The following is a 24289-nucleotide window of genomic DNA, read 5'->3' as shown; positions in this document are numbered from 1 at the left end:
CTGATATGCCGACCGGACAGGATTTTATTAAAAAGACCGGCAGATGTTAGTGAGGAAAGAGTGACACAAAAGGCAAAAACAAGTGAAGAGAAAAGCGAAGAAGAAAATTAAACAAAGGTAATGTAAAGAAAACAGAAATTGTAGCAGTTAAGTTGAGAGAATTTCAGTTGTTTGTTAATTTTAGTGAAGTTTAGTTAAGTTCCATTTCAGTGTAAAGTAGCATTTAGAGCATACAGTAGCGAGTAAGTGAAGGAAAGTGAAAGTGTAATTCCTCCTAACTCCTCCGCCTGTTTACTCCTCCCTCAACATCCGTGCGCATTTTCCGTAAAGTAAAACCAGTTTATTTTTTTAACATTCTCTTTTATTACTGTATGTTTTTATACAATATTTATCATTTATAAATACAGGTACTGTATATTTTTCATATTCAAAACATAAAAAAAACAACTGGAGTGGAATTTTGTGAGCTGTAACGGATTAATGGGATTTCAATTAATTTAAAAAATTGAAAATTGCTTTGAGATACGAGCAATTTGAGATACGAGCAAGGTCACGGAACGAATTAAACTTGTATCTCGAGGTATTACTGTATATACAAAAGTTTGTATACACCTAGGCTAAATCACCTAATCTTCAAACTAAATATCATGTTGATGTTATTTTATGATACGATACATATCCTGTTAAGTCAAAACTCTAGAAAATGAAGCTATACATTTAAAGCACAATGAAGTATCTTTCTTCACATATCTCAGCTTAGGATGTTGGGGTCAGAGCACAGGGTGTGCCATGATGCAGCGCACTTGGAGCACCCCAGGGCCTTAACTGTTTGAGCTACCACCCGAAACTAGAATTTTACATAAGACATTTCAAAATTATAACTAGAGGACATTTTCTTTCAAACTTTTTTTTTTTTTTTTTTTTTACACTTACTTTAGCCTAGCTACTTTTATCTTCTCACAATACTTTGTGCTCAAGTTAACACACATTTTGGTCGCTGGTAATTCTGTTTTCAGCCATTCATCCACAAGGTTATTTTCTTTTCGTTTTCACCTGATTGAGTGTCATTCATTATTGGTAAGATAAATCCAGTGAAATAACCGTGCATGCTAAACATTCACTGAACAGGACAATGAAAGATTTTTATTTGTCAATACCAGCTAGAGTGACAGGATCACAAATGACTGTGGGGAGTGGCATGATATAACTATTTAACCCTACTAAGTTTCCAGAGAGCAGAACAGACTAAAGACTTTAGAGGGACTATTACAGGCATTTTGTATTACTGGTGATCAGCATGAACTCTGGCACACATGTCCACCTCCCTAATGAAACCTATTTGTACAGACCCATTGATAGGGGGAATTTCACTATTTTTACCAATGACAAGTAATTTAGCATACTTATGCTTAATCATTGTCTAATTTTTCACTTCCTAGCTGATTTTATGAATTTTATAAATTTATTCAGTGAGTTTTTCAGGTAATCCTCCATTATCATGACCTGTTATCATGACCCTCATCCAGAAAAATATAAAATATACCCCATATACATGTTACTGCCACTCCCATGCTTCATAGACGTGATTGTGTACTTTGCATTAAATCACCCCTTTCTTTCTATACCAGGCAAAGAAATTTCTGGCCATAAAGTTACATTTTAGTCCTCCTGGCTAGATTTTCATCCTAGTTGATCATTTTATCCCAGATTTTGCAGCAGGGACTTCTTCATTTCACAAGAGCCCTTCAGGTGGTGTAAGACTTAATGGTGGATGGAAAAAGTTGGTACACAATGCGTCTAACTTGAGAGTTCTTTTGTGTCTTAAATTGATTGAATCTTTTCAGATCATTCCTGTCCAGTGTAAGAGTTTTATAAAGTTCCAAGCATTTAATTTTTGCATACAATTGTTTATTCAGATGCTTGTGGTATATTCAGGCATTCTGGAAATAACTCTTAAAGAGGAACTGGACATTTTTTCCCCTGATATTGGCTGTGTTGGTTGTTGGATTCCTAAAGTAGACCCTCAAACACTCCCTATTAACTTCTGATTTGGCCATTAGTCAATCATAAACTTCTAAAAAGTCATTATATTAATGTTTGTAATCTTTTAGACTGTTTAAAGACTGTTTCTACTTTGAAAATGTAAATTTTAACCCCTCGCAATTCCGTAATTTAAAGCTGTCAAAGCTGATTTTAAATAAATATCTCTAATTTTGTCAGAAATGACTATTCCCTACCTGAACACTAGGGGGACATTCTGGCCATGTGTGTGTCTTGTACCAAGTGCCTTTGTTTTTGTTTTAGTGTTCAAAACAGATTTGGGGGTTCGATTCCCGCCTCCACCTTGTTCCACCCGTATCTCCGGGTACTCCGGTTTCCTCCCCCGGTCCAAAGACATGCATGGTAGGTTGATTAGCATCTCTGGAAAATTGTCCATAGTGTGTGATTGCATGAGTGAATGAGAGTCTGTGCCCTGCGATGGGTTGGCACTCCGTACAGGGTGTCTCCTGCCTTGATGCCCGATGACGCCTGAGATAGGCACAGGATCCCCGTGACCAGAGAATTTCGGATAAGCGGTAGAAAATGAATGAATGAATGAATTAATTAATTAATAAAATATGGCACATGCCCCATTTTGCTGCAATTTTTTTCTTACTTATTGCCAATTCTAACACACTTTATTAACTTGCTTACTGGTTTTAATCACATCTCACCTGTAAGTGTAAGAGACTGTTAGGAAAAATTACAAAGATTAAAAAAAAAAAAGATTTTTACAAAACCGGGCTGCTTTATATTTGGTAGACTTTTGAGTCTTATATGGATGTTAAACCCTACTCTGAGTTTGACTCAATACATCAATGACCTACATGAGTCTTTCACAGCATTGCAATCTTTTTCACCCTTTTTAAGTTTGTGTACTGTAGTTGTCCAGACATTTGTTTTTCTCCCTCAAACACTGCAACTAATTTTTTTTTTATTAGTTGAACAGCGTGTGCAACTACAGTAATTACACAGCATGTGAGGTTTCTGTACAAAGCATATGATATAAGACACACGCTGTTCAAGTTCTATATGTGTGTTTGTTGCTAAATATCTAGCCATAACATTCTCAAACTGTAAACCTTTGGCACCACAATGTGGGGTTAACACTGCAAAAGCCTCTTTCATAACCAGCACTAACCACACATCTAAATTACAAGTGTGAAACTCTCCTTAACTCCATCTGGTTAAATGTGGGGTTTAGAAAAATGACAACCCAGAATTAACAGTGTAAAAAAAAAAAGAAGAAAAGCCTTTTGTCATCTTAGAGTTGTCTTGTGTCATGGTTTGCTTTTCTGCCTGTGTGTTTCTAAATGGCTGATTTTTTGGCTAGTGTAGCAGTAAATAGTTATGTTGACTTGTCTTAGGCCTAATGCCAACGTTTGTTATCACATTTACATACATTGTATTCCAAGCTCATCCAAAGGGTGAAATTGTGACATTATTTGCGTATTTGATGATATATGCTTTAATCATTGAAGACAAATTCACTGTAATTTTTGCACTTATATACTGTCCTGTATATGCCACATGTATCTGTTTGTCTGAGTCTTTGCCCTTGCTCTTTATGCTTTTTCTTATAAAATCCTTAGGGATTATCTACTGTATATTGTTTGAGGCGTATCGTTTTCACCCACTCAGACATCAGTATAAATGACAACTGTTTCCAATTTATGTTTAGAATACAGAGTGCTCAGGCTGTTTTTAAGCACACAGTAAACTCTAATTCTCTTTAACTATCTCTGTAACTCCACCCTGACTCTTTGTCTCATGATTCTTCAGTCATCTACTTCTCAAGAGACTGCAGTATTTTTGATCAACCAGAAATCTGTAACCTTAGACTAAATGACTAATCTTTGTCTGTTCTTAAAGTTCCAGCTGCTGTTAAATGTCATGTTGGCTAAACTAACTAGCACAATGTTGCATTTAGACAGCAGAATATCATGTTTGTAAATTTAAACCAATATATCATTGTATGCCAGTAAAACAAACCAAGCTGAAGGAAATTAAGGCGGGGGGGTAGTGTCACATGATCAGCTTTTTCTTAAGAGCCACTTAAACTTAGACTCCTGTTGATCAGAGGCACTAAACAGTCATGTTAATTCCAGCATACAAACCCTGTTAAAAACAACATGGTAATGCAGTTAATTTTTTTTTGTCATCCATGAATAATGTAAGCAAAAACCCAATTACACAACCATATAAAAATTAAGATGGTTATCATGCAGTTTATACCATTATGTGAACCCAGAATGCTGGTTGACTTTAACAGTGAGGTATAAATCTGCTTACTACAGTTTTTTTCTGCTTACCTGTATGTGGGAGAATCTTCCAGCATTCTGATTTACTCGAGATTTTTTGGAAAGGTGTTTTAAAATGATTGTCTTTGCCAAGACTGTTACACTTTTGCTCTTGTTTTTCCCTTGATAGGGATGAGTAATGTGGAGTCTACATTTTTTTTTAAACCAACCAGACCACATGCACGCACAGTCAGTAAGTAGTAAAGTGTTCACACGCACAAGTTGACCTGCCTAAAAACAGATGCACACACACACACACACACACACACACACACACACACACACACACACACACACACACACACACACACACACACACACACACACACACACACACACACACACACACACACACACACACACAAACTTCTTAAGAGAACCAAAGGCTGATGTCTTTCAACTAGTTATCAGAGTCCTCATTTCTTCGTTTCTTATTCTACACAGTGACTAATCTGTACAAATAAATTACTATACTATTCAAAAAACTACATTTATTTAAAACTAACTAGAAGATTAATTATTTTTAAATTAGAATCCATAGAATTTATTGTGAAAATAAGTCTAATATACACTTACAAAAAAATCAGTTCTAAAGATCACAGAAAGCTTGTCCTTTAGTAAATATACAATATTTTCAAAAACATGCTTTATTAATATATAGTATGGAAATTGAAGCACAGCCTGGATGCATTATGAACAGGACATTTAACTTATTACAGCTTTCATTCAGCAATCACATATGTGTCTTCATTTGTTTGATGAAACTTATGACAGTAAGATTTCTCATGGTTTTATTTGTAATACACAATACCAGTACAAATAAGGAGAGATTGTAAAAACAAACCAAATAAACCTATTTATGTTATGTTTTAAGACACTCACACAATGCAAGAAAAATATTTGTTTCAGTGCATATTCAGTAACCTTGAATTATTACTAGCAGATTTTTATAGACATAAATAACTGACAAAATTCATAGACATCAACAGTAACTAAAGTTAGTCTCTCTCTAAAGGATGTCCATTTTTTGTTCAATATCAATCCATTGCACAGACATTTTTTTTTAAAGTAATTCACTACCACTTGGTGGGGCTATAGAACCTCCTAGCTAACCTTCATAGCCCCACTGAATGAATATACACAATACAGATCGTAGCTAACCCATTTCAAATACTAGATGATTGCTGTCTTGTTAAACAATATTAAAGAGAAATGGTCAAGAGTAAGAGTACCCTGAACTAAATTACCAAGCAAAGCTCTTGATATTCATTGGAATACTTTACTATAATAAATTAATTCACATTAGACAAACAGAAAAAGACAAGTGTACTTATTGCACCAGCACATTTACAGTACTATGTCCAACACAAACAATCTAAGATGTTAGGATCCAATACTCTACCCTCAATCCAGTATTCTCTCTCATAGCAATAGTGAAATTCTACACATTCATATTTGCTCAGACTTACTGAGACACTTGCAGTAGTTGTGCACATTGGTGGATCTCAGTTAGGTGCAATTCTGTCTATGAAGTCTATTTTTCTTGCTCAGTATTTGCTTGAACACAGACTGCTTCTGTCTCCTAGTATAATGATAACACAATGTCATGCTGTAATGTGTTTTTTTTAAATATAAAAGTCACAAACAATTCAATAGAATGCTTTTATTAGATATAATTAATTACAATTCATCCACATAGAGCAAGAAGTCTATTGGGTGAAATTGATTGTGAAATCTTAATTGTATATCAAGGTTTGAATTGAGCTCAATAGTACGAAGGGCTGGATTTCACACACATGATCATGTGCTATATGCTGCCATATATTGAAGTTGGAAAAAAATAATAATGAAATTTAGGACTTGTTTTGCATGTGCACATTGATCTGTGATCTGATTTTCTACAACTATCTCCATCCAGCTCTCTTATTCCCATCACAACATCCTGAGTATGCTATGATGCAATACTGACTTATTTTTGACATGTTTACTAAAGGTCTTATGAACATATCATTCTGTAATGATGTTGCAGAGCCATAAAGGAAAATACACAAAGTATGAGCATTGAAATATTATACAATTTAATTGCTGAATGAAGCTTAAAATCCAAATCTATATCTCCAAGAAGTGATGAATATAAATATCCGACTGAATTCGTTTTTATTTTTTTTAATAGGCAATGGAGGTAAGGCACTGGAAATGCATACATCAACTGTTGAAAGATGTCTTTGGATTATAGAGATTATTGAACTCATTAAATAGCTCTGAGCTAATTTAAGTTGCTCAGGAGCTCCTGGATCCACAATTCTAAATTGACTGTACAGTATATGACTGTAAAAAGGACATTCTTTATAATCTCCCAAATGTTTAATAATTTATATTCTATTTAAATTCAGTTTTTGTGTACAGTAGCGCAGATTGTCTCAAAGCAACTTTAGAAGTATTGAAAGAGAATATAAATAAATAAACATTTTTTAAAAGCTTAAAATTGAGTTACTATATATCTAACATCTATCCCTAATGAGCAAGCCAGAGGTGATGGTGGCAAGGAAAAACTCCCTGAGATATGAGGAAGAAACCTTTATGAGAACCAGACTCAGAAGGGAACCCATGTAAATGTATATAATGTTTTTCACACAACAGTTTGCAGTTAGTGAACTAACAGGTTAGCGCAAATCTTCAAGTCTTCAAATGATTGCTGATGAAGACACCGCCATAAAGCTGGCTGACGCAACAGTGGTTCATTGAAGGCGTGACAGTCCCCAGGTTTCCCCATCCACAGTAATTCCGTAGGCCAGAATAATAATGACACCCTCTGGTGTCACCCAATTGAGGATGAGTTCTCTTTTGAGTCTGGGATAATTGGGATAAATTCAAATTAATGTTGGAATTGTTCTGACTGCTTAGACCAGGTGGGAATACCGTTACATCATTGTCACAGCACAGCAATCCCAGAGTGGCACGTCACAGTCCACAAAATCCACTACCAAGTCACCTGGCTACCAAACACACCTGTGTTTAATCAGCCACACACTCACATCTCAACAGTTTCACTGTTAAGTCTGTACTCAGTTTACACTTCTCTCCTGATATTATCAAGCCTTATTGTACCTTACTGAGTTTCTCATTTGACCACGTTTATATCGTGTCACATGAGTTCTGGCCTTGTTTGCTTGTGTGTTGTGGTGTTTGCTGATCGTCTGACATGTGCCTGCCCTATAAGCCTAAAATTTTGGTTGCTATTTTGTTTTATTGCTATCTGTTTATTAAGCTTCCTTACCTGCATGTGCCCCAGTGCTTTTATCCTAAACGTAATCAGGATAATAGTTAATTATGAGCCTTTTTCCTAAATAAAATCAATTATATGTATGGATCTTCAGTGGATCTTCTTTCCAAGTTCGGCATTGAATTTCTTTGTCATGTCACACCCTACAGTGGTGGTTAATTGCTCTTCGAAAAAATGGACACTCAGCACTTTAAGAACTTTTATTTTTGTAATTTTAAATTTTGCTGTTTTTAACCTAGCCCGCTATAAAAAAAATTCCACAATATTTTACATCTTCAAAGTAAGTGGTGATATCAATCCAATTTTTGCTTTCTGATATGCCCAAATTGCATGTTCCTATCCTATTAAGGCTTTGTGTACTGTCTTGTATTGTTTGTTTGTCTTTTTGTCTTTGGTCTTGCACTGTTAGCACCAGGTTGCACAGATGCACTTTAGGTGGCTAGAACTAATTTACTTAAGTCCTTATAGATCGTCTTCGTTCTGTGTAGCACCATGCTCTTGGAGAAATTGTCTCATTTCACTTTGTACTGCAACAGCTATATATGATTGAAATGACAATAAAAACTTCTTGACTTGACTTAAAATTTTGTGAGTAAAAACATCTAACACTGAAAGCCAACATTGCCCTGACTAATTTTATTTTGGCTTGTGCCGATAAACTAATAAATACTTTTATACTAATTGAAAATGTCCCATAATTTGATTTGGCCAGTGTAATTATAGAGTTCCCCACCCAGCCATGTGCCTCCACCACAACCCTTACTTTCTCAAAACACACACCCTAAAACTATACAGTTCACATAGCAGTTACTGAATAAACCCCCTATAGCCGCCATAGTGCTTACTTCCCAGGGTTCCTTCATGGAGTGTGCAGAGAGAAAGATGGATGGTCTTCCTTACCCAGGTCATTAAGCGGGTGAGCAAATATTCCCAGAGCCATTTTAAAAATGACAAGCCTCTCCCCTTTGGACCTAGCTAGGGGACAATGGGATAAACAAATAACTTTTACAGAAAATCTCTTTCCATGATCTCATTTATACCTTTAACCTAGCATGCAAAGTAGTTTTTAGAAAGTAGGAGAGCTGTACTTTTTTCCACTTTTTTGTGTGGTGAAATTACAGATGAAACTTATATGTTGTTACATGGAGTTCTAAACATGGGATAATTTTTTCCAAAAGACTGGTTTTTCAAGAGTTCTTTGTACAATTAACGGTTCTAAATTTCCTAAAGTGGCTCTACTATCTAATTGGGAAACACTTTACTGTATGCTTCTGCACAGAGATCTCACAGAATACCAAACCAAGGAATCCAGGTTCTATAAGTAACCTTGTTTCCTAAGAATTTGTGTAAATATTTCTATAACATTTGTTTATATATCTCTAGGTCTGGTTTGGTGTTTCTATGTACCTTTTTTTTTATTTGACTGGGTTAGCATCACAGTTCTAACAAAAATCTGTCAAAATAAGAATCTTTTCTGAAAAAAGATACATAACAAACACATCAACCTAGAACAGTTAACAAACATATGCCTATGCAGAGGAGTTAAGGAATTCTTTATGAATCAGTGCACACCATCATCCTTATAATAATCAATATTATGCCATGCTAATTTTCATGAATTTTCATAAATGTTACTGTTAAAATTATTGTTGTTAGAATAGGAACCTTTGTCACACATACCAGACTTCCAGACTTGGAAGTTAAAGTCAGAGTGCAGAGTCAGCTGTTAAACAGTGCACTATGGAGCAGAGAGAGTTAAGGGCCTTGCTCAAGTGCTTTACAGTGGCAACTTAGCAGTGTTTGGGCTTGAACCTCAATCTTTTGTTAAACAACCCAGAGCCTTAACTGCTTTAGTCACTTCCCCATTGCATCGTTGTTGTTTTCTGCACTCCCCAAAGGGAATCCTTCAAAAGAGAAAGGCTCTTGTATGTTGCCTCTGAAAATACATACAGTAAAATGCCTCAGGAGTCAGAATTTCTGCTTGTTTTGTAATTTGCTTAAACAGCTTTACTCAGTGTTGTTTTTACCAGGTACTTTTCCCTTTGGCATTTCTCTCTTTGGCTACTTTTTTGCCTCAATGTGAGTCACTTGCCTTTGCCTTAGTGTTTTTTTTTGTTTTTGTTTTTTTTTTGTTGTGTTTTTAGGGGAAAAAATCTGATGCAGTTACACATTTACAGTACCTCTGTGCTTTTCTAGATCAAATACAGTGGAAATCACTGAATGACCTCTCATCTATAAGTTAAATTCTGCATTTGAATTAATTTCCCCCTGGTCCACGAACTCTGTCTTGGCTTACTGCAATCTCTCACTAGATCTTGAATACTTGCTTAGTACAGTATGTCAAGCTGTTGGTTACAGTAAGGTTTGGGTTAATTGGGTTGCATGTCATATCACCAGAGAGGACCTTGTGACATCATGTAGTATCAGCACAATGCATGAAATCAATGCCAAACATGTGAAATGCTTTCATAAATATACAGTACACATCAAAATGAGGAAAAATGTGAGCTCTATGACTCTCTCTACACGGTTGTTGGTGCCAGATGGTGTGGTTTTCAGAAACCTTTGATTTAATCAGATTTTTTTTATTGTTTAGAGGTCAAACACACAAACAATATTTCAGTGCGCAACAGTTCTGAATCCTTATAGGTGAGAGTGGTCGTGAATAGCATTTCAGATCACCAAACATGATGAACCTTGAGTTTGAATGAGATACAACAGCAGCAGCACACATCAGGTTTTACTACTGTCCACCAAGAACAGGAATCAGAGGCTACAGTGAACAAAGGCTCCGCAACCAAACACTTAAAAATCTGCTTGCTTGGTCTTTATCCAATCCAATCTTCTGTCCAGATTCAGTAATTGTCTTTATCTTACATTCACATTTTGTGATCTTGAATTTTATTCAGTCCCTACAGCCCAAATAAAAAATATAGACATCTGAAGCATTGGAACACTTTCTGTATGTTGTCAGTTTGACAAATGGAAAGAGAAAGTATTATACATGTAAACACTTACAAATTTCCATCTTAATCACTCAGACATTGATTAATGGTTCAGCCTCTTGTTGAGATTTGCATCCGAGGTCGATTAGGAAAGATGGTGAGCAATCAGCTTCATTCTTACAGTATTCCAGATACCGCCTTCACTCAACTTTAAGTCCTAATCATAACAACATATGCTTGATAGTACAACTTTCCATATACACCTTCTGTATACATTTGCAAGAAGTCTCAAATGTAAACTACCAGGCCATATTTTACTGATCAGTTTTCCCAAACCATCAAGAAACACTCCCTCATTATGTACTCTGCATGAGGAATTCATCCCGAAGAAAGTGCACTCTGTTAATGTGTCTAGCAAATGTGTCAGTAGAAAGATAATCACAATTTTAATGCCCTTATAAGTGGACAGTTTACTTTGCTCCTAAATTTCTGCATCTATGTTCTTACTGCATTTCTTCACTCCTTTTTCCTCTCCTAACAGCTCTTAATGCATCTTCATAAAGTACAGTAGGATATTCACAAGATCAGAATGGACAGCAAGAGAGAAAGAATATCCAGATGTTCAACAGCCCATGTCTGTATGTTGTATTGTTGTTGTTTTTTTGCACTCAAAGGATACCATTTTACAGACAAATCTAGCTTTAACAAAAAAACATTTCACTTTGAGCCTTATGAGCCTTTTATCTAAATACTGCTTCTTCCTAACACTTCATCTTTACAAAATAATATACATTCCTCATTCATTCATTCATTCATTCATTCATTCATTCATTCATCCTCAGTAGTCAGAGATACAGTGAATGCATAGCTTATCCCAGGAACACTTGGCACAAAGTGGAAGAATTTACCCTGGGACACTCATTCACACTCAGAGGCAATTAATCATAGCTAATCCAGCCACCTGCATATTTTTGGAGACTGAAAAGAAACTGTAAAACCTTGACAAAATTCATGTGGAAACAGTGAGAACATGCAAGACACGGCTTAGAGGGTAACCCAAGCTCAGGATGGAGCCCAGGATGTTCCACTGTGTCACCAGTAATACTGTATAAAGAATACTTGATAACAGTTCTTGTCAAAGTGGTGGAAATATGTCACGTGTTAGCTCATGTATACATCCCATAAATCTATCCGTCCATTCTGGTTGGGGAAATCTGTTGAATAGCTCAGGCGTTTCAGGGCACAATCATACAAACACTCTCGTGCACCTATTCACACACAATTTACAGATTGTGTGTTTAGTTAAAATCTAACAATGCAGCACACCAAAGGAATTACTTGATGCTACATTGTGTGCAAACCTTGTGGCACAGTGTCATGTTAATGCTCAAACAGACTCTGATGCCAGTTAGATGTGCTTGAAACTAATGGCACCCCCTTATATGAGCTTAGCTAGCTCGCAGAATCAGGGATATTCAGCTACACAGACTTTACCTTTACCATAAAGCATTCTTTCTGTTTCCCATCATTGGTGTCCTGTCTCTTTAATGTACTTGGTCTTTTTCATTCCTTAGGTGAATTGGTTGTATTTTTTGTTACTCTTTGCCAGACCTTTTGGTTTTTGGGAAGTCATTCACCCTTTCCCGCAATCCAGTTGAATAATAATGGCCCTTGCCACACCATGGCAGGAGAAAGTTAAAGTAATACGCACAACAGCTTAGTCATTCACATCGCCTCTTTGATGTCTCACTATGATACAGATGGACTTCATTTCCCTGCTGCTGCCTCAGCCCTTTCCTATTGATGACTACTAGATGATATCCCAGGACTTTGATTCACTGAGTTGATGTAGGAAAAAACAATCTTACGTCATCAGAGAAGGACCTTTTAATACCCTGTGTATTTATTAAAACCTTGTGGCAGCCTAATTGCATTCTCTTATATACTGTATATTCTCACCCATTAAGGAGTCTAACTTCAGATCTGGTATTCTGTCACATTTCTTCTTCGGATATCAACAGAGTGAAAATCGATGTTCGTGTTGTTCTTGTTGGAATCAAACTGGGCATATAAACACTGAAAATTCATCATCTGCTTTCTATTCTATCCTGCAGCTATGGGGAGCTTGGGGTGCCACAATAAACCATTAAGGGAATCGGTTTTGTGCGTTAAATCTGCAGTGATTCACAAGCACAATGCCTTCTTTAATCTCTGCAGCAATCTGATCTTCTCCTGATAGTGTGGAGGAGGGTTTGCTTGAGTCACTCAATACCTCTCAGGCCCATTCTCCTGGGGGAAATCAGCTTTACAAAAAGGACCAAACAGACAAATAAATAAGTCAGCAGCCATATAAATCAACCCTCCGTCAGAGTAGGTGCCCAGTAGAGCCATGGGGAGGGAGGTGGGAGGTGAAGGGAAGCATGTCACCTTGGAATAAGGAAAGGTCTCAGCCTCATCCTTTATTCATTTTAAGTCCACTTCATATGGGAGCTAAATCTCAGGAGACTAATGAATAAGGCAAGGTTATGGATCATTAAAAAAGATGCCTGCATATTTTTTTGGGAACACAATTTTTATCTGTCTAAAAGATTAGAGATATGATCTAGAATTCAACAAATAGGGCATGAGAGGACAAACCAAGATAGTATAGCAATGTAGGAAGACCAAATGCTCACTCATATCTGGAATAGAATTGTCGTGGTTATGGGTAAATGTATCCAGAATTCATATTTCCCTCACCATCAAATGCTAAGGACATTTTTATAAGTCTCGTCTATGTAATTTATTCACTCCGGTGAAGAGGTTAGCTTTTTTATTCTGAAATGTCAATTTAATACCCATAATAAGATAAGTTATACATTTGTAATGGGAAATTTATAAGTATAGGCAGAAAGAGGGAGAAAAATAAAGAAATGGGAACTTCACTGACTATATTTTATTATTATTATTTATGTTATTTTATTATTATTAATAATATCAGCAGCAAAAACATGTCATGTAGAGCAGGATGGACAGCAGTAAATGTGTTCAGGAGGGATCTTTATTTGGGTACAGTAAAGACAGATGGGAGTGTTAGCTGAATAGTTTCCACTCGTTTGTGTTACTCTGGGTTCAGAGTTCTCCGGTCAACACTTTGCAGCTCAATGGGCTTCACTGCCTCCATGCCAGCAGAGCTGCAAGTGGAAATATAATGTGTTTCATATACACAAATGTTAAACATATAATATTCTAGTCTGAATGCAAAATTTATACATGAATTGTAATTTGAGGAAATTAGCGATGATTATAGATTAAGCTTGATTAAACTAAATATATTGGGGAACTGAAAAGGGGGGTCTTCAGGTTTGAGATATGAGTCATCTAGATAGCCAGAAGCCCCATTACAAGACTTTGACTAGTTAATTTGTGAATGAGGTAGTGTGTGTGGAAACCCTATGTCTTGTACAGTAGTTGGGAATTGTTAGGGAATTTAGGCCAGGTCTTTCTATTGTCTTTTGCATGATTTCAATCATAACAACAACAAAAAACCTACAGCAGTAACACTTCCTATGATTTCAATATTCTAAAATCTTTTTTTTATTTGCCATATTACATAGCATACATTAATATAACAAACTGTTTATTAGTCCAAATATTTATATCTGAACAGTATCTATATTCAGTTTATAAAATTTGAGAAATCTTGAAGTTGATGTGTTGGAAATAGAAAAAATTGTCAAGTGTAAGAATCTGTTTTTTTTTTTTTTTTTTAATGAAAGGTAGATAACTGGATCAGAACATCTCCAAAATGTCAGGTCTACCTAACATGGTCTATGAAAGGGTAAGTAGTGAACTGGTGACATGGTTATGGTTAAAAACATTGTTCAGAAATGGTTTGATTAAAAATTAGAAATAGTTCAAGATGTTGACTTAGCCTCCGGATTCTCCAAATCTCAGAAGGATTTTTGGAAGTGTTATACTTCTGAAAAAATCTGCTGCTATCCTCTTGGTACCATATAGCAGTGCACATCTACAGAGGCCTTGTAGAGTTTGTACCATGCATCAACAAGCCATAGAGAGTATGTTATATGATAATTCTGTGAAAGGTGTGCTAAATGGACAGAGGATGATCACTGAGAGACACTTTTGTGAAATGTCCTGTTGGAAAACAAGCTCTTGTGTGTCCTGAAGATAAGCTTTTGCTCCTTGTATTGTATTTATTTACACGTGTTTAGTACATTAGTTATTCATCTTCATTAAAATTATTGAAAAGGTTTTGAAGTAATGGAGTGATTCTTTTGTTGGCACTTCCTCTGAAACCTGAGAAATGTAAGATGCGAAAAATTGGCATTTAAAATGGGGTTTAACTTTCATATGCATTTTAATATGAAAGAAACCGGCAGAAATCCAGCTATTGGGAGTGCAAACTATTACCCACACTTGTTTTGCCAATGAAGCAGAAATGTAATCACGAAACCTTTAAATTCTCTCCTGTTTAAAGAATAGTTTGAAACTGGATTTGATTATGTACTTGACATGTTATTGACTCACTTCCAGATCTCTCCCTCCACATATTTCATCAAGTATAAGTAATGTAACCATCATTGGGTTTCTATGATTACTACATATGTGTCATGGGGTTCTAATGAGTCTTGGATCCAGTTGATGTTCCTTTGTCATCTTTGGGAGTTTTGTATTTCCTGCTACTATGGCCCTCAGCTTTTTCATTGTTATGGAGACATATTTGTATAATCTGAAAACTGGAGGGGTTAAGTGGCATAATTTCAACACCAGTATTTCACAATCCATCATAATTCATTGTAGATGCATTTATTTAATATATCATAACTGGGGGTGTGTGCATAAAACATTGTTTTATTAAAGCCGTTTGGTCATATATTCATATATTCCACAACACAGACTGTCTCAGGATGAGTTTCATTTTCTCACACTACCTGTCTCAGTCTCATAGTCTCTGTGCCTAAATGTGTCACCGTCTCATTTTCTAAATGTGTCTCATTGCCACACTATCACATTCTCATTTTTATTCATATAGATATGTCTGCCAGGTATAGTTATGTGCATAATGTAATTATTAATTGATTTTAAGTTGCTAATGAGCTATAACACCCTTTATGGCCTTGCAATAAAAATTTTAATGCAGTGCTAAGATGAACTCATCTTTTTTTTCTTCTGTAAAGACATTATACTGTATATGGTGCCTATTTCCTGCTGTCATTGTGGACCTCAGCCACACAAAAGGGGAGAGAAGTTTTATACACTAATTCAGTACATCACTTTCCCACTTCCATTCATCTTGCTTTGTCACTCCCCAGCATGACTGAGGTCAGAATTTGCCAGACTTGGAATGTTGACAGTAACCCTGATGGGTAGAAATGGGATCTGGAACCTCAGGGTCAATGTTTACAGCACTACAGCTGTGCAGTAACAAGCTGATTTTACATGCAGTTAAATAGCTCTGGAGACTTGTAATGCTTTGTATTTGATTTATAGTGAAAAAAACAGCAGGTTCATGTAAGTAGCAACTGTGTCATCACACACACATACATGGATCAGCCTTAACATTAAAACCACCTGCCTTGTGAAGTTCCCTCTTGTGCAGCTGAAACAGCTCTGTCACACCAAGGCATGGACTCCATAGACTTTTGAAGGTGCTATGTGGTATCTGGCACCAAGGCGTTAGCAGCAGATCATTTATGTTCTGTAAGTTGCAAGGTGGGGCATCCATGGATTGGATTAATTTGTCCAACACTTTCCACCGATGCTTGATTAGACCGAGATCTGGGGAATGTGGAAGCCGAGTCAAGACCTTGAATTGTTCCTCAAACCATTCCTGAACATGCAATGTGGCATGATGGCACCATTGCCATTAAGAAATACTGTTGCCAAAAACGGGTGTACTTTGTCTGTATCAATGTTTAGGTAGATGATACAGTACATAATAAGTGAATAATGGTGTCATCTCTAGCCCAGGTAAGTACCCAGGTCACCACCTTCCATTGCTCTGTGGTCTAGTTCTCGGTGCTCTTGGATTTAACCACACAGGCTAGACACGCAATAATGAGCCTTGACCCTGACCCTAATAATGAGCCTTGACCCTGACTATAATGCCCATGACCCTGTTGATTATTCACCAGTTTTCCTTTCTTGACAGCTTTTGTTAGGTACTAACCACTGCATACTAGGCTACACCCGACAAGACCTGCTTTTTTTTTTTTTTAGATGTTCCGATTCAATCATTTGACATAACAATATGGCCCATGTCAAAATAGCCTAGATATTTTTCACTTGCCCATTTTCTTGCTTCCAACACATCAAATTTGTTCACTGTTCACTTGCTGCTTAATTTTTCCCACCACTGAAAAAGACAAAGTCAACGTTATTCACTTCCCTGCCAATTATTTTATTAGTACAGCTGATCGTATTATATACACACCAACGGTAATAACACTTTACAATGATATAAATATAGAACCTGGACAATTTTTCAAGTGTGTTAATTTATTAATTTCTTTATTTTTTTTCTGATTAATTTAGAACAAAATTTGGACAAAAATGTATGTAACAAAATTTCTAACAATCTAATCAAAAGTAGAGAAAAGCTCTTCATCTTCACTCTAATCCTATATTTTACCTCTAGAAGTATGTTTGTATAGTGTCAATAAATTTTACACTGGTTAATATAACAAAGGAAAACCAAAGAAACCAAACCCAAATTGATTCATTCCTAATGTGAACATTTTCCTTGTTTGAAATTCATCTTAAGCCAAGCCACAGAATCCTCCTTTTGGGCAATTTACCAGACACCCACGGAAATATAAGGACCTGGAGACAAGAGGCGTAATTATTAGCAGACACCACAGGCCTCTGACTCAGCTTTAACACACATGAGTAATGATTCAGTTAAAAGGCTTTCAGTCCAATAAAAAAGAAACAATTTAAAACTTTCTGACTTCAATCAGAAACAATAATCTATCAAATGATTTGTGACTCACTTGACACCGGTTGTAATGCATATACTTTTCTTCATGTAAAAGCCAGCTGAAATTTAAATGTAGGAAACAAGTCTGGTGAAAAGTTTGACTTTATTGTAAAACTGTTGGAAAAAAGTTCATGATAATGATAATTAAAATAAGTTAAATGTTCTGTTGTCAGGTCATTGCAAAGGCAGCAGATACAAGCGCAGAATTTATTTATTGTAAGCGAGCAAAAATGAAACCCAGACTGAAATGAGGTGCATTGATGTGCTGTAAAAAACATCCATCCACCCATCCATCCATCCATCCATTTTCTACCGCTTATCCGGGGCCGGGTCGCAGATGCAGCAGTCTAAGCAGGGACGCCCAGACTTCCTTCTCCCCAGACACTTCTTCCAGCTCTTCCGGGGAATACCGAGGCGTTCCCAGGCAGGCCGAGAGACATAGTCCCTCCAGCGCGTCCTAGGTCTTCCCCGGGGCCTCCTCCCGGTTGGGCATGCCCGGAACACCTCATTAGGGAGGCGTCCAGGAGGCATCCGGAAGAGATGCCCGAGCCACCTCAGCTGACTCCTCTCGATGTGGAGGAGCAGCGGTTCTACTCTGAGCTCCTCCCCAGTGACTGAGCTCCTCACCCTATCTCTAAGGGAGCGCCCAGCCACCCTACGGAGGAAACTCATTTCGGCCGCCTGTACCATAGCTCATGACCATAGGTGAGGGTAGGAACGTAGATCGACTGGTAAATAGAGAGCTTCGCCTTGCGATTCTCTCTTCACCACAACAGACCGGTATATCGACTGCATCACTGCAGAAGATACACCAGTCCGCCTGTCGATCTCCCGCTCCATCCTTCCCTAACTCGTGAACAAGACCCCAAGATACTTAAACTCCTCCACTTGAGGCAGGAACTCTCCACCAACCTGAAGGGGGCAAGCCACCCTTTTCTGGCTGAGAACCATGGGCTCGGATTTGGAGGTGCTGATTCTCATCCCTGCCGCTTCACACTTGGCTGCAAACCATCCCAGTGCACGCTGAAGGTCCTGATTTGAGGAAGCCAACAGGACAACATCATCTGCAAAAAGCAGAGACGAAATCCTGTGGTCCCCAAACCGGACTCCCTCCGGCCCCCAACTGTGCCTAGAAATCCTGTCCATATAAATAATGAACAAGTAAAAAACATGACTACTCTGCTAATTAACTTGAACGTGAATCATGCTCAAAGGCATCATGTGGAGTGCAGTATCTGATGGGAGAGGTAGTCCTGTGTCACGATAACAATGGCAACTGTAAATATGTTGTCATTTAAAAATATGGCTTCTACTAGTACTACATGTTAAACATCATTGCCTACATAATGTCTGGTTAATATTCATTCATTCATTCATTCATTCATTCATTTTCTACCACTTATCCGAACTTCTCGGGTCACAGGGAGCCTGCGCCTATCTCAGGCATCATTGGGTATTGAGGCAGGATACACTCTGGACGGAATGCCAACTCATCGCAGGGCACACACACACTCATTCACTCACATACTACAGACAATTTTCCAGAGATTGTCTGGTTAATATTTCAAATATAATTACAAAATTATACATGTGGTAAACTAATCACTTTCAAAAATTTATTTATTTATTTGTTGTAAAAACAGCAACAAAAAATTATATTCTGGTCATAATGGGAGTAGTGTTCATTCATTCATTCATTCATCCATTCATTCATTCATTCATTCATTTAAATCCACAACTACCATTTTTTGTGGACAAACTAAATAACTATCCCCCTAAATGAACAATGATTTCAGAACATTGCCCCATCAGACAATGGTTTATCAGGAAGATTTTATGGGAGTCATACCCCAGTAAAAAGTGTGTAGCGACTGCTCTGGCTCAGTCTCAACAGGCACAGTGAAGAATTCCAGAAGATTTGGATGCAGTGTGCCTGTTCTATTTCACCGCACAACCCCCAACCTAATTTGGCTCGCGTCAACCAAACTTCCTAACCCAAAAACCCAAACCCAGCACTTGAGTTCTAAAAGTAAAATAGCATTTTGGAGTGTACTTTTAAGGGATCTATGTGGCCTAAATATGAAAATATTCTTTTCAGAATGACATATTATGGTTATTTCAAATTGTCAGAGAGTGCTGTAATTATTGCTAAATATATCGAACAGAAAATTCAACACCCATAGTTACAGTACATATGTGATCTGACTAATGGATATTAACTTCTTTATATTATATTATTATATGTTTTCTTAAACATATGAAGCTATCTACACATGCAGCAAACCAAAAGTACAGGAAGGACCTACACTATAAAACTACAAAGACCATTTGCACTTAAACAAAACCCAATTCCAACACCAAGTGGCTAAATTAACAGACAGAAAAAATATGTAAACAAGGATACTGTAAGCACTCTGACAAAAGTTTTTTCCTTTTAGTTTTGTTTTTTTACACATTTTTTTCCATTTTCTCTTACATAATTATTCCAAGTACCAGAATTATTCAAATACATCCTGTAGTTTTTAAGGTATTCTCATTTTAATTTGAGCAATTTGTTTTTTAATATAGGCTTGGGGTTGAACAGGCTAATTAAGTGTGTAACTAATTTTTTAATGTATCCCAAACAGAATAACAACATTCAGGACTTAATTTTGACCTACAGAAGAAGTGAGATTTTCACACAATTATCTGTTACCTTTGTTTTTACTTATTCCTCAGTTTCTCACATTCACATACTTTATATACATACATATATACATGCTCTCACCCCCTCAGTCTCTCAGAGTTGGAAGCCAGGGGAGTCATAAATCGGGAGGTGTTGATGTGATGTGTCAGACATATCTGATAGAGCTCTGCCTACCTCCGCATGGAGACCCTGTGCCTTGGGAGAGGGCAGAATCTGCCAACATCTCTCACTCAGCGCCATCACTCATTGCTGACAAAAATGAAAATATCCCACATCTGACGAAAATATAAGCAGTCTTTCTTTAGTCTCATCTTTCAATGACCTTATGGAAATGTTGTCCATATTTGGTAAATTGATATAAAACCAATAGGAGAAGTGTTACTGTGCATTTTATGAATATCACAGACAAGTTGTTGGTGCTTTCTTCACTTGGATGCAGCAATAAATATGTGTAAATTATACAATTTAGTACAAATTTAAGGATAAGCAGTTATTATGATGTAATGATTGAAATAAACGATCAAATAACTGATGTTTCAGACACTATATGGCCAAATGTTGAAGAGTACTGTACATGTCAGAGTAACGTTTTCCACACAAAGTTATCCACACAGAAAAACATGATAAATATTTATACAACTGCAGTAGTTAGTTTTTTCTCCATCAATTTTCATTTCGAAAATGCAGATCTGTACAATAACATTCTGACTGCTGCATTGTGAAGGGAATTTTCAAGTGGTTAAGCAACAGGAAGCAAAATATATTTTCATATTCACTTGATGGGTCTCACATCATCCCCACATTGGCAAAGTCTTAATAACATGGAACTGCACATTTTACAATCCAAAAGATAGCAGTGCTCCAAAATGGTGAGATTCTCCCACACCCACCCCATTACTGCACTCCCTGCTTGCAGTAGCTTAGATTTAAAAGACTGATGCTTGCTTACAAAGCCAGAAAGGGACCAGCACCATTATCTTAAAGCTCTTTTCACTTCCCACACAGCACCACGCTCCCTTATATGTTCCAGCACTCCTTGATTGATCCCACTATCTCTCAGGGTACAAGAAACACACATCAATACTGTCTTCTATTCTGGCACCTATGTGGTGGAATAAACTTCTCCTAGATGTCTGAACAGCTTAGACTGAAATACTAGCACTTTCAGGATTCAATGATTTAAAAGAACTTTTGTACGTTGCTCTTAAAATGGCTTCTGCAAAATAAGGTAAATGTAGCTCAATGCTAAAAACGTTAGACTACTGATTGGAAGGTTGTGAGATCCAACTCCCAGCACTGTTGGTGTGTGGCTCCTGATCGAGCAAGGTCCATAACCTTCAAAAACAGAGCGGTATAAATGAGCATAAAAGAGTTTCTGTTTCTGTGTATTTGTAAAATACATTTTTAAAAATGCTCTTTAACATATATTTACTTGGTTGGTTACCATTTCTATGACATTCACACTATCACTACAAGTTGTTATGCTACAGTAGTCTTGAGAAATGTTTGGCAAGTAGAACAGCAGATCATGCTCAGTACAGACTGAAGCTGATAGTGATGAATGCACTGCATATTAGTCAAATGTGGAAAGACATATACTGTATGTAATACAATAATTTACTTGAAGTTGAATGAAATATATAAAAAGATGACAAGATAAATTGCATGAACTTTGGAATGAACATTTATGCAGATCAAAATGATGAACATGAAATATCACTGACTTAGTTCTTGGAAATAGTAGAAAGCAGTGTTTTTATTTTCTGATTTAGAGGGATTGCTAAGAAATACTGAGGTTTGGGTTAATAAAGTAACAAGAGCAGAGTTTTATTTTTTTATAAAAGAAATGTGCCAAATCCTCTTTGCTTTCAATCGTAGATGGGATTGGAACATGCAGTATACAGTCTAGCTGCACTTCTTAAATGCATTAAAGTACTAAAAACAAAAAAAACAAACAAAACAAAACAAAAAAAATCTAATTAAGTTAGTCATGTTTTCATGTTAAAAGCAAGGTTATTTATCTTGATTAAGTTTTTACTCATAAAACAACAAAACTATTTTGAATCATCATCTGATCTCTATAAACTGGCTTTGCTAAGTACCTGTATTAATCAGAAATAAAATATCATGTAAATAACAAATATATGCCATTGGCTACAATTGAATCATACAAACGAATCATACAAACCTTCAGTCACTCTCTTTCCACCCAATTGGATCTAAGCCAGCCACTTAGTGGAAGCTGCTAGCATGTGGTAAACTATTCCAAAAAAAAAAAAACACCCTCAAGCTTTATTCATTAATCTCCATTAGTACAGTCGATGCTTAGAATTATACTATGCATAAAAATCTTTGGTAATTTCAGTTGAATTTAATTGAATCTCTACCTTTTCCCTAGATTTCTATCAAATAGCTTTCAAATCCATTGAGAACAGAAAAATGTATTTATGAGCTTGCATGATCTGCCATTGTATTTGTATTTATATGTACACTGTATACTGTACACTATATGTGGTTCTTTATCTTTTAACGTTAACTTTATGATTTCCCTTCCCTTGTGGTAGTAAGAAGCCCAATCATGTTCCAGAATGCAAACGCCCCTGTGCACAAAGTAAGGTCCATGAAGAGGTTGGAGTGGAAGAACTCAAGAAGCCTGCACAGAGCTCTAACGTCAACCTCTTCACCCAGCTTTAGTGCCTGACATCACTAATGCTCTTGCGGATGGATAAGCACAAATCCCCACAGCTATCAAAAATCTTTTGGAAAGAGAGAGTCTAGAGTCTCTAGGAAAGTGGAGGTAATTCTAATAGCTAAGGGAGGACCAAGATTGTAGTGGGATGTTTAAAAAACCCATATAATGATAAAGGGTATACCCTTCGGACGTCATTATACATTTGGCCATGTACAGCAGTGTATATACAGCAAGCAAAGCACAACATGTTCTGCCAAACAATCCATAAACAGTTATCAGAATATAATAAAGACCATCAGAATACCCCAAGATCATTAATGCTCCAAACACACAATTGGTTCCAGCCCTGGTTTATGTTTTGGGTTCTTTTTTCCCTAGAAATCAGTTTGTGAGAAAAATTTGCAACATACCATGTGTAACAGAGCAGATGTTGAAATGACAAATTATCTCATTATTTCATTCATTACTACTAAAAGCTTTTCACCCAAAAATGGAAAAATATTATTGATATTATGTGATAAGGAATGGAAAAGATATAGGAAATATCTAGTGCCTGAATCACTAAAAGCCCAGAACAGCTTTGGGAACTCTTTCAGTACACAAATAAAGTGAACAATAAAATATCCAAACATAATCATGATGACAGATAGGACTAATAGGACTATAAAATAGTTTATACCTATTCAGTCATTAAAATCATGACAGAAGTACATGAAATTATCATAATTAGAATGACCTTTAAGAAACCTTGTATGCTTCTTAGTGTAATAATCCATTGTGTACATAGCCCAGAAGCATGAAGGTTTAACCCCAAAATTGCTTTGATTGCTTCTTTTAAATGCACATGTTCAATGTACAGGATGTGTGCAGTTATGAAATAGGCTGTAGCTGTTTCCCATAATGCATAGTACATCCATGTAGTCGGTTTCATCTACCTTAAATGTGTGTGAATCCTACTCGATGAAAAATTGGACCCATGGACCTAACGGAGTTCATTCAGGAAAAAAATGATTAGACATTTAAGATACTTTTTAGTTGAGGAATGATGAATTATTATTATTGTTATCATCATCTGTGATAGCAATCAAGATGAAGAGCCTAATGAGTTTTAAATGCATTTTGCGTGACAGACACCATATTATTATCAAGGAAACTCTCAAGGGCAGCAGGTGTCAAAGCAGCCTGGGAAAGTTTGAAATGCAATGTGTGTACACACACAAAACTGATAGTCCTCATTTGTGATTCTATATTAAATTATCGATGTTAGATGGTATGGATCATTTACTGACCATTTACTGTATACTGCTGATGAATGAATCTGTACAGGATCTAAACTAGGAATTATGATTATTCTGTGGTAT

General features: G+C 36.5%; 1 long non-coding RNA gene across 1 annotated transcript in view; it reads left to right on the top strand.

The window, feature by feature from the left end:
• LOC113638318 overlaps positions 1-23231 on the top strand; it is a 34638-nt gene extending 11407 nt beyond the window's left edge. The window contains exon 2 of the long non-coding RNA XR_007138738.1: positions 22801-23231. This is a non-coding gene — a long non-coding RNA (uncharacterized LOC113638318). The remainder of the gene's footprint in view (positions 1-22800) is intronic.
• The last annotated feature ends 1058 nt before the right edge of the window (positions 23232-24289 follow it).

The sequence above is a fragment of the Tachysurus fulvidraco genome, chromosome 20, assembly GCF_022655615.1.
Source record: "Tachysurus fulvidraco isolate hzauxx_2018 chromosome 20, HZAU_PFXX_2.0, whole genome shotgun sequence".
NCBI lineage: Eukaryota > Metazoa > Chordata > Actinopteri > Siluriformes > Bagridae > Tachysurus > Tachysurus fulvidraco.
Note: the sequence above shows the minus strand (reverse complement) of the source record. Positions and strands in the feature narration are given on the sequence as shown.